The sequence below is a fragment of the Liolophura sinensis genome, chromosome 6 (genome assembly GCF_032854445.1).
Source record: "Liolophura sinensis isolate JHLJ2023 chromosome 6, CUHK_Ljap_v2, whole genome shotgun sequence".
NCBI lineage: Eukaryota > Metazoa > Mollusca > Polyplacophora > Chitonida > Chitonidae > Liolophura > Liolophura sinensis.
The window spans coordinates 8,062,357-8,070,619 of NC_088300.1; positions in this window are offsets into that span (position 1 = coordinate 8,062,357).

Genomic DNA, 8,263 nt, shown 5'->3' on the forward strand with positions numbered 1-8,263 from the left:
TTCAGTTTCTTTTTAGCGACAATTCTAGAAACAGAAAAGGCAGGGTCTCAGCCATCCGGCCAAATCTTTGTTTAACTTTGAGTTTTCGGGATGTTTTAGAGCAAACAGCAGGTTATTATGTGCTTGAAATGTTGATATCTTATGCTCCCAGGTAAAACTCTTATGAAAAACGGTCTACTCAGGAGGTAGCTGTAGCTGGGAAATGAGTGTGAAATCATGAGTGAGGCATGGAAAGTACTGCCTGACCTAGCTTACACTACAAAAAGGCTACAAGAAAGCCCACACTGCAATAATTTCTATACACAAGTAGTTATATACTCATCAGACACCCATCAATGGTTAATGATGTAACCTCCAGACAGGCTATCCTAAGACACGCCATTACCGGAAATGCGTCGGGGGCAGACCGGAAACAAGGCTTCCTGAGTGCCCATTGTTAACTGAGATCTTTCATCTGCTGCTGGTTTTGAAAAGGGCCGCTAACAGCTCGGCTTGGCCTCAAATACCCAGAGAGAACCAATATATTCTCTGACAGGATCAACTTCTTCGCGCCAAATTGACTCGACCCTTGTGTGTGGTTTCCTGTCCCAAGGCCTTTTCCGCTTTTGGTAAATATCACGGTTTGTTTCTGGTTCGACTAGGTACAAATGTACATGCGCAAATACAGATATACGACTGCATACGTTAGTTTCTACGTTACGGCATTATGGAGACGTCTCTTTGACGAGTAACGGCACACTGGGCAGATCAGTGCATTTTAACATGAGCAGATATGTACAATATTGATAATCGTGCGGAAAGGATGACTTATTTCCTGAAATATATGCTATTGAGGAGTTACATGGTAAAACAGACGATTAGCCATCTTTGATGTGTAATTTTCATTATTGTACCTTGTTCTTGCCTGTTTGCATAGGTCATTCTCCACAACTTCTTGTTTTAAAGTCTTAGGTGTGACTCTGGACCCTGGATCTACCGCTACCGAAGCGGACGCTCTATCAACTGTGCTATCCGGGCCGGTCACAATCAGACGAGGGTTACCTCCTGAAATTCGAAACTCCCAAAACATAATCGTACCATTGTAGGTGTGTTTGCATTCTTCTATTTAAATATGATTTTTATCACCCAGTCTTAGATTCTTGATGCAACAGGGCGATTCCAGGCTTGGCACATAACCAGGTTTGCTTCGATAGAGGATCATGTAGAAGAAAACCACATCCAATTTTACCTTAGTCTTGGATAGGCCTCATACTTTTCCCTAAACGCTGAAATCCAAGCAATGACATCAAACACGCAACTCTCTTGATCATAAAAAGGCCCTTAAACTCCAGTTGTCACAAACAAACCTGTCGCTGTTTTGGGTGCGTCAGTGCGTCATCTGCCGCTTTTTTGAAGCACTTGACAAGTTATATTATAAGCGGCTGTGTTATAAATAAAGCTCAAAATCAACACTTTCAGTACACTTGTATACAAGCAGTCGTGTCACATAGATACTACAGTGCAGTTAGAAATGCGGAAATACCAATTGCCCTTGGCAAGGCATGGCTTAAACACGATAAGTATATAGTAATCAATATAAAACCTCCAAGAATTACACATAAAGAGGCTAGTAATAATGTTATTGTATGTAAAATATGATGACAATGTAGCTTTTTGAGAAATTCCAGACCAGTGACAAATCAAACAAATTGCAATTAACATCATTGCAGTTTTTAAAACTAATTCTACTTAAGCCATGATGCTACTGTAATATAATATAAATAAGACGTACGGCATCAAGAGAAAGTAATTTGCTATCATCTAAGCATTTACATGAAAAGTTAGAAAAAAAAATCTAGGCAGGTAAATTGACGAAGAGACCGTATTTCATTTGTGGTCATTTGCCAGCAATCACACTGTCGTCGCTGCTCTGGTTTCCCCCTCTATATAAAAGGCGTTTATTATATTGATAACATTTACCAGTTAAAACTAAATTTACTCCAAGTTATTCTCCTCATTTCCTCGGTCCTCTCATTGTGGTTTCAGTTGAGTTTGCTGTGATTGATCTGTTTAATTAATTTTGACCATTTTTTCTTTACACGTTACAGCATTTAAGAGCCCTTAGAACACCATCGTTCACGCTTTGAAAGCCATTAAGACTGTGCCTAAGAAGGTGATCAATTTAATCGCATTCGTATAAGATTTTAACGCTCGGAGGTTTTCCAGTCAGTTCTTTCATTAGTGTAACCTTGGAACTACATTTGAAATCGTCCTCCCTGTATAAGCTAACCGGCTCACATGGACAGATCTTCTAGGGAATGACGCAAGCAATATGCCGGTAAAGATGTTATATAACAGATGTAGCGTATGGAATAGATCTGCAAAAAATATACTTTATCGCTCATTTCTATTTTGATGTATACTAATGTTATCTGACCATTTAATTGTGCCACTTACATTCGGATAGCATTATATTTGGTGTATAATTGCCCAGGAAGTCTAAATGGCAAGTCACATGCAGGAAAAATGCAAAGTGGGCAAAGCTCATGTGTGAACAATTTCCAGCTGGATGTCATAATACAGCTGTCAGTTTTGCATGACAGTGAAGAAATTATAACATGTGAAAACTTTGGTAAAGTAAGGCGGTGATTTCGTCAGTGTGAATGATATATGTTTGTGGTTATGAAACATGATGCCTAGACTGGGTCCCGATGGTGGACCATTGTAGTGCAGCTGGAGAATAAGCCCAGAGAGGCCGATTACCAGGCTGTCCAGGTTAATTAAAGAGTCTCAGAGTTACGTAGCTTAATGTGTAGACCGGGGCTGGTTTTATGCAAATGTTCAATTAACGAGGGATTTCTCTTTTTTTACAGAGAACCTTCGTCTTCATTACTGCGAGACATGCCTTACAGGCTTAATTTATGAACCTGTCATCGTCATGTTCCACTTCGTGGTTCCCTCAAATCTATGAGCCTGTGCGTGGCAAATTCCCCAGACTGCCTTTCTGCTTCGTTTTGCGTCTCACAAATTAACAACTAGAATCCTTCAACATCGGTAACTTGTCATTGAGGAGTATAAACAATATCCTCCACTTCATTAACACTGATAGCCACACTAAGCCGTACTTACCATTAGCCTTCATGGTTGTGATTCTAACTGATGCTACTGATGCTAGTGATGTGAGCTCAGAATGAAGATAGAGTAATGGTAATCCGACTGGATGTCTGGTGACAACCAAACCAAGGCGGAGTTATGATCCTGACTCTGATCTCCCCATTTCATAATATCAGAGAGCAATGTACCCTTTAAATTCGCTAATGACCTGGCAAGCTTATGGAATCCGATGATCTTGTCTATTCATCAATGACAACCTATTTATTGATAGTAGAATGTTCTTTCAGTCATTGAGGAAGGGTCGCCATAACTTCTTTAGGGGTACCTGGCCTACCGCTGTGATTTCAACAGACGTTTGCCCGGTTTCCTCAATCTGGTTGACTTAGTATATTTTGAAACGTATGCACGTATGCATTGTATAATTTATGTCATGCATACTGCTTATATAGTCCATTTTTAAAGGTGGTGACATGCTTTTCCTCCCTCGTAATGATGTGGTTTTAAAGTACATTCGCTACGAGATAATTGAAAGAATGTTCATTTTAGTGACTTATTATGTGAGCTATTTTAAATGGAAACAGGTTTTTAATGTTAGAAAGAATATTTAAAAAACACCCCCAATTTCTGGATACCTAATATTATAAACAGCACGAGTGAATCAAGTGTCTTATTCTGTTGCTTGTAGCGATGATTGTAACAAATCATTTTATACTTGCAAGCCTGAGAAAGGAACTGCCCAATTATACGCAAAAACAGAAAAGGCTGTCAGACAAACGCAGCATTAATAAAAAAGATTTGTGTGCAACGTGATCTGGCTTATTGATAGAGTGCTCTCTGATCAAACTTATTACATTCATAGAAAATAATCCCGAGGGGGTTTTATTATACTTTACTCGGATGAATCTTTCAAAGTAAATTCAAAGAAAACCTGAAGTGATGTTTGAACTGACAGATCTTGTTTTTATGATTCCCATTACCAAGGAACTATTATAAGATGATTCATAATTACATAACAAAAAAATCCATTTTAAAAGGTCTACTTGACCTTTTATCGACATGTAAGAAATGAATAGGTTTGAACTGGCGAAAGAGTTTCTTAAGTTGGGTGCCATATTTTCCGTCGAACTCGGTTATTTCCATGGTGTGTTATCAAGTCTTGTAGGCATAATAGCGAGGATCGACTGAAACTTATCAATGCTTCAAACTAATCGAACGTTCAAATATCGCCATAAGGCCAAGAGAGTTTTTTTTATTTACAGTTTGTACATGAACCAGTTCTGTGCTGTGTACAGAAAATCCGAAGGCCGGATAAGCTCTTGATTGATTAAAAGAGGGCGATCCCATCTGATTTGATTGCGGATACAAAACGAAATTTCCAGGAGAGGGGTAACTGTAAGATACTCTTTCCAGGGATGTCCGAAGATGTTTGAAAAAAAATACGTCGAGTAGCTTGTCTGATATTCATTCCTTTAAACCACTGGAGCGCCAGTTCATCTTGAGATGTGTCAGATATATTTTAAGTGACGTACAAAGACGTCTTAGGCCAGCCTGGGTGTGGAAATGTCTAACATGTGACATGTGCTCACAGACGAAGCATATTTGTCGTTGATAAAGTTTCTCCACATACCAGTTCTCATGCCAGTTCACAGAAGCATTCCATTCAACTCAAAACTAGCCAACATTTATATAAATTTTATATGTCACGATAATGGTTTTAATTGGTTGACATGAAGAATGATTTTATGGCTTTATCAATGCCTATATATCATGTAATCTCGGGGCTTTTGTGACATTAAGACCGACATGTGGCAAGCCTTTCACGATTTAAGATCCATGTTAATTAAAACAAAGCGACAAACGCTTTGAAATGTCCTTCATGGTCTGTAACATGGTAATTAGATCAATAAAGAACTGAAAGTAGAACATTGTGTAATCATCTTAGCGAGGACTTATCGACCACGCAGAGGAGCATCTTGGCCAGGTTAGGGAGGGGAGAAGACACCGTGGCACAAAATCGATGTGCCACAACTGAACACCGTCGTTATGCGATTGGAAATGTCGTTAGATGTGTACAAAACGATTAAAAAGATTACTGGAACTATTTCATTTCGGGGTACGCGTCATCGTCGTTCTCTTTCATGTGGAAGATATGTAATTGTGCAATTATGTAATTGATTAAGCGTAATTTGTGTATTTTAAAAGATCTATGCCAACAAAATGTGTTTCCAAGCTAGCAATATACTCCTATAAAACCACAAGGACAATAAGTCGTTCCCAGCGACAACTGGCAGTTAAAAGGCTCTGTGTTGAAATATGTATGTTTCTGATTTCAGAGCGAGGCTATCGGTGCATGACGTCATCATCTGGAGAGCCGACAGGAATGGCGGCCATTTGCTGCAGGTGATAAACTAAATTCCAAAACTCTACAGGTAGTCTGACATGTGTGCAGTAAAACGATCAACCAAAAAATACTGTTTGGTTATCACAAGTTCTTTAGCTTATGGGCTGTACCCAGTAGGCTGTGAATACACTTAGCCTACTATCTTATTCCTATCTGTTACAGGACATACCTATGTGGCTTATGTGTATGCAAAGTGATGAAATGATCTATGTCCTTTTTAGATTTGGCCATTTGCAGATATCAAACGCAGTGCCATAAATTAACAGACAAATCAGGTACTTTGTTCATAGTAACTTGATTACATATATCATCGCAGTGCCTCAGGCTTCCAGGAGTGATAATGACAGACTGACACACCGACTCCACTCCCGGAATGTTGAAACAGCGCTCCCGAGTAGCATAAACCAAGTAATAGATATATAAAGTGCATGAATACACCAGCTCATAAGCTGAGATTCTCAGCATCGATAATTCCATTTAACACTGTCCCCTCTGGTGAATTAGATGACGTGGAGAAGATGATAGATTAGAGCACTGATTTCTAACCTAAGCATCGTGACATGAAAATAATGCTTCTTACTACACTTGGTAAGAACCAACGGCACCAGATGCTCTGGAGCATCATTTCTCCTCGTTCTTTCATACTGCAAGTTTGACAATCCACATCTTATTGCTGATGACGATTAGTGTTCTGAATTGAAATTTTGATTGAATGAATTTATGAATGTAACGCATCGTTCACATGCAGAAAACTTGATTTGAAAGTGAGATATAGCAGATGATGTTAGAACAAACTTCCCCACAAAAAGTCTTTGTGTCTTATACTTACTCGTCTGTTGTGATTTACAGTAGGTGTAGGCTGAGGCATAGAAGCCCAAACATCCAGCATTCATTTCCCCGCATAACTCATGTAAATCTGTTAAATAAATGTGAACCCAAACATCAGCCAGTTAAAAACACGTTCAAAGAGTATATTCCGAAAAGTGATAACATCAGACTTTACTGTGACGAATTCACGATGAAATGCTACTAGGACCTTCAACTCGACGGAACAGGCATGGGTAATGAGTTTGTGACAGCACGCGACAGTTATCTTCTGCCTCACTCAGTCATCTTTCTTGTTTTCAAAATGGACTTACATGGCCAAGATGTAAAAAATTATGAAGGGACATGCCAATTAGTGAAGGAAAAAAAGCCGCCAGGCTTCCACACTTTCTCAAGTTGTGAACTGAAGAACATACATTTGTTTTCTTTCCCCTCTACGCAAAAATTTTAACCCGGTGATAAAGGGAATGGCCTATGTTTAACGCCAGGGAGCAAGTATTTTCAAACTCTTTGTTGTAGCTTAAGACACTTAAAATGTAGGGAACTTGCGACTCATATTAGAGTAGATATTATCATAAATCACAGTTAAATACGAGTGGATGTGGCGTTAAGCCATAATCATTCATTCATTTATATAAGAGTGGTTTTCACCATCTGAGCACGAGGTCGTTGACAATGATACACAGTCTCATTCCATGTTTTCACCCCAGTCTGGATACATTTACATTCTCGGGCTTAGCAACGGCCTGAGTATGAACAATGCGTAGATAAGGTTATCATCGCTGTCAGTTTTCCACAGATTCTTTTTCAGTATATATAAAATGTGAAAGAAGCTAGACTCGTACTTTGAGAGACAAGTGTCCCAGTACACTAACCTTCTGTTATAGCCAGCAGAAATCAGTTCTTTCAACTGGTGTAAGTATATAAAGAATTACGACGAATAATATCAAATCAGTAATAGCTGTGTAAAACATCAGCTTCCACGGCCTTTGCTTTTATTGTAATTAACAGTATTTCCAGTTTATTCATGTCTCTGCTGGAAATCATATGAGTGCTTGAGCAAAGAACTCTGATATGGGCACGATATAAAAAATATTGATTTGCAATTAATTGAAATGGACCTTGGGTCGGTAAGATTAAGTTTAATCCAAAGGAACATTGCCCAATATTGTCATTTGAATTATTTGTCTCAGCTACTAAAATGTTTCTTTTTATGAAATAAAACTGCTCCTTACAATTTTGAGCTGGCTTGACAGTTTGCTGATGTGAGCTTACATAAGAGCCGTTTTCTAGCACAAATCAAGTTGACTAGACATTTCCCGACGTCTGATTATGAGCATTTTTTGTAAAATAAATATTTTCAGCCCAAAAAGTATTGATCCTTTCAGAAGGCGTATCACAAAGGTTGTTAGATGGAGCAAACGGTATCAGAAAACATTTACTGTATTATATAACGTCTTTCACAACGTTCCCATGAATGTAAATATTGAAGTGTGGAATATTGGCGATCTATCCATACATCATATCACGGGAATACCAAATCCATCTTCACCCACCGAGGTGCTTCTATAACTAGAAACTCGCGTGACGTTCAAAAACACTTTGGAAAATCGTTATATTCAGTAGACGGACGTCTGGTGTATTAGTCACGCAAACGGATAGATGGTTGGGTGCATCACAGTGTCTCTTCCAGAGTTAGTAGGTTAGCTTCAGGTCTACATGCGAGACCTTTTTGTCTACCATTGCATCGTCACTTTTAAGCGCAATCATTAACGAAGGGAGCGTTTCTTCAAGACCTGCCTGAAGAGTAAGAATATAACATCCATAATCACTGGCTCTCTGTTTCATAATCCCGTCTGATTCTGATTACCTAAGGACTATGGCGTTTCTGTGTAACCAGTGGAATAAGATCGTCACGCTGGATATAGGAAAAGTTGCAATCGC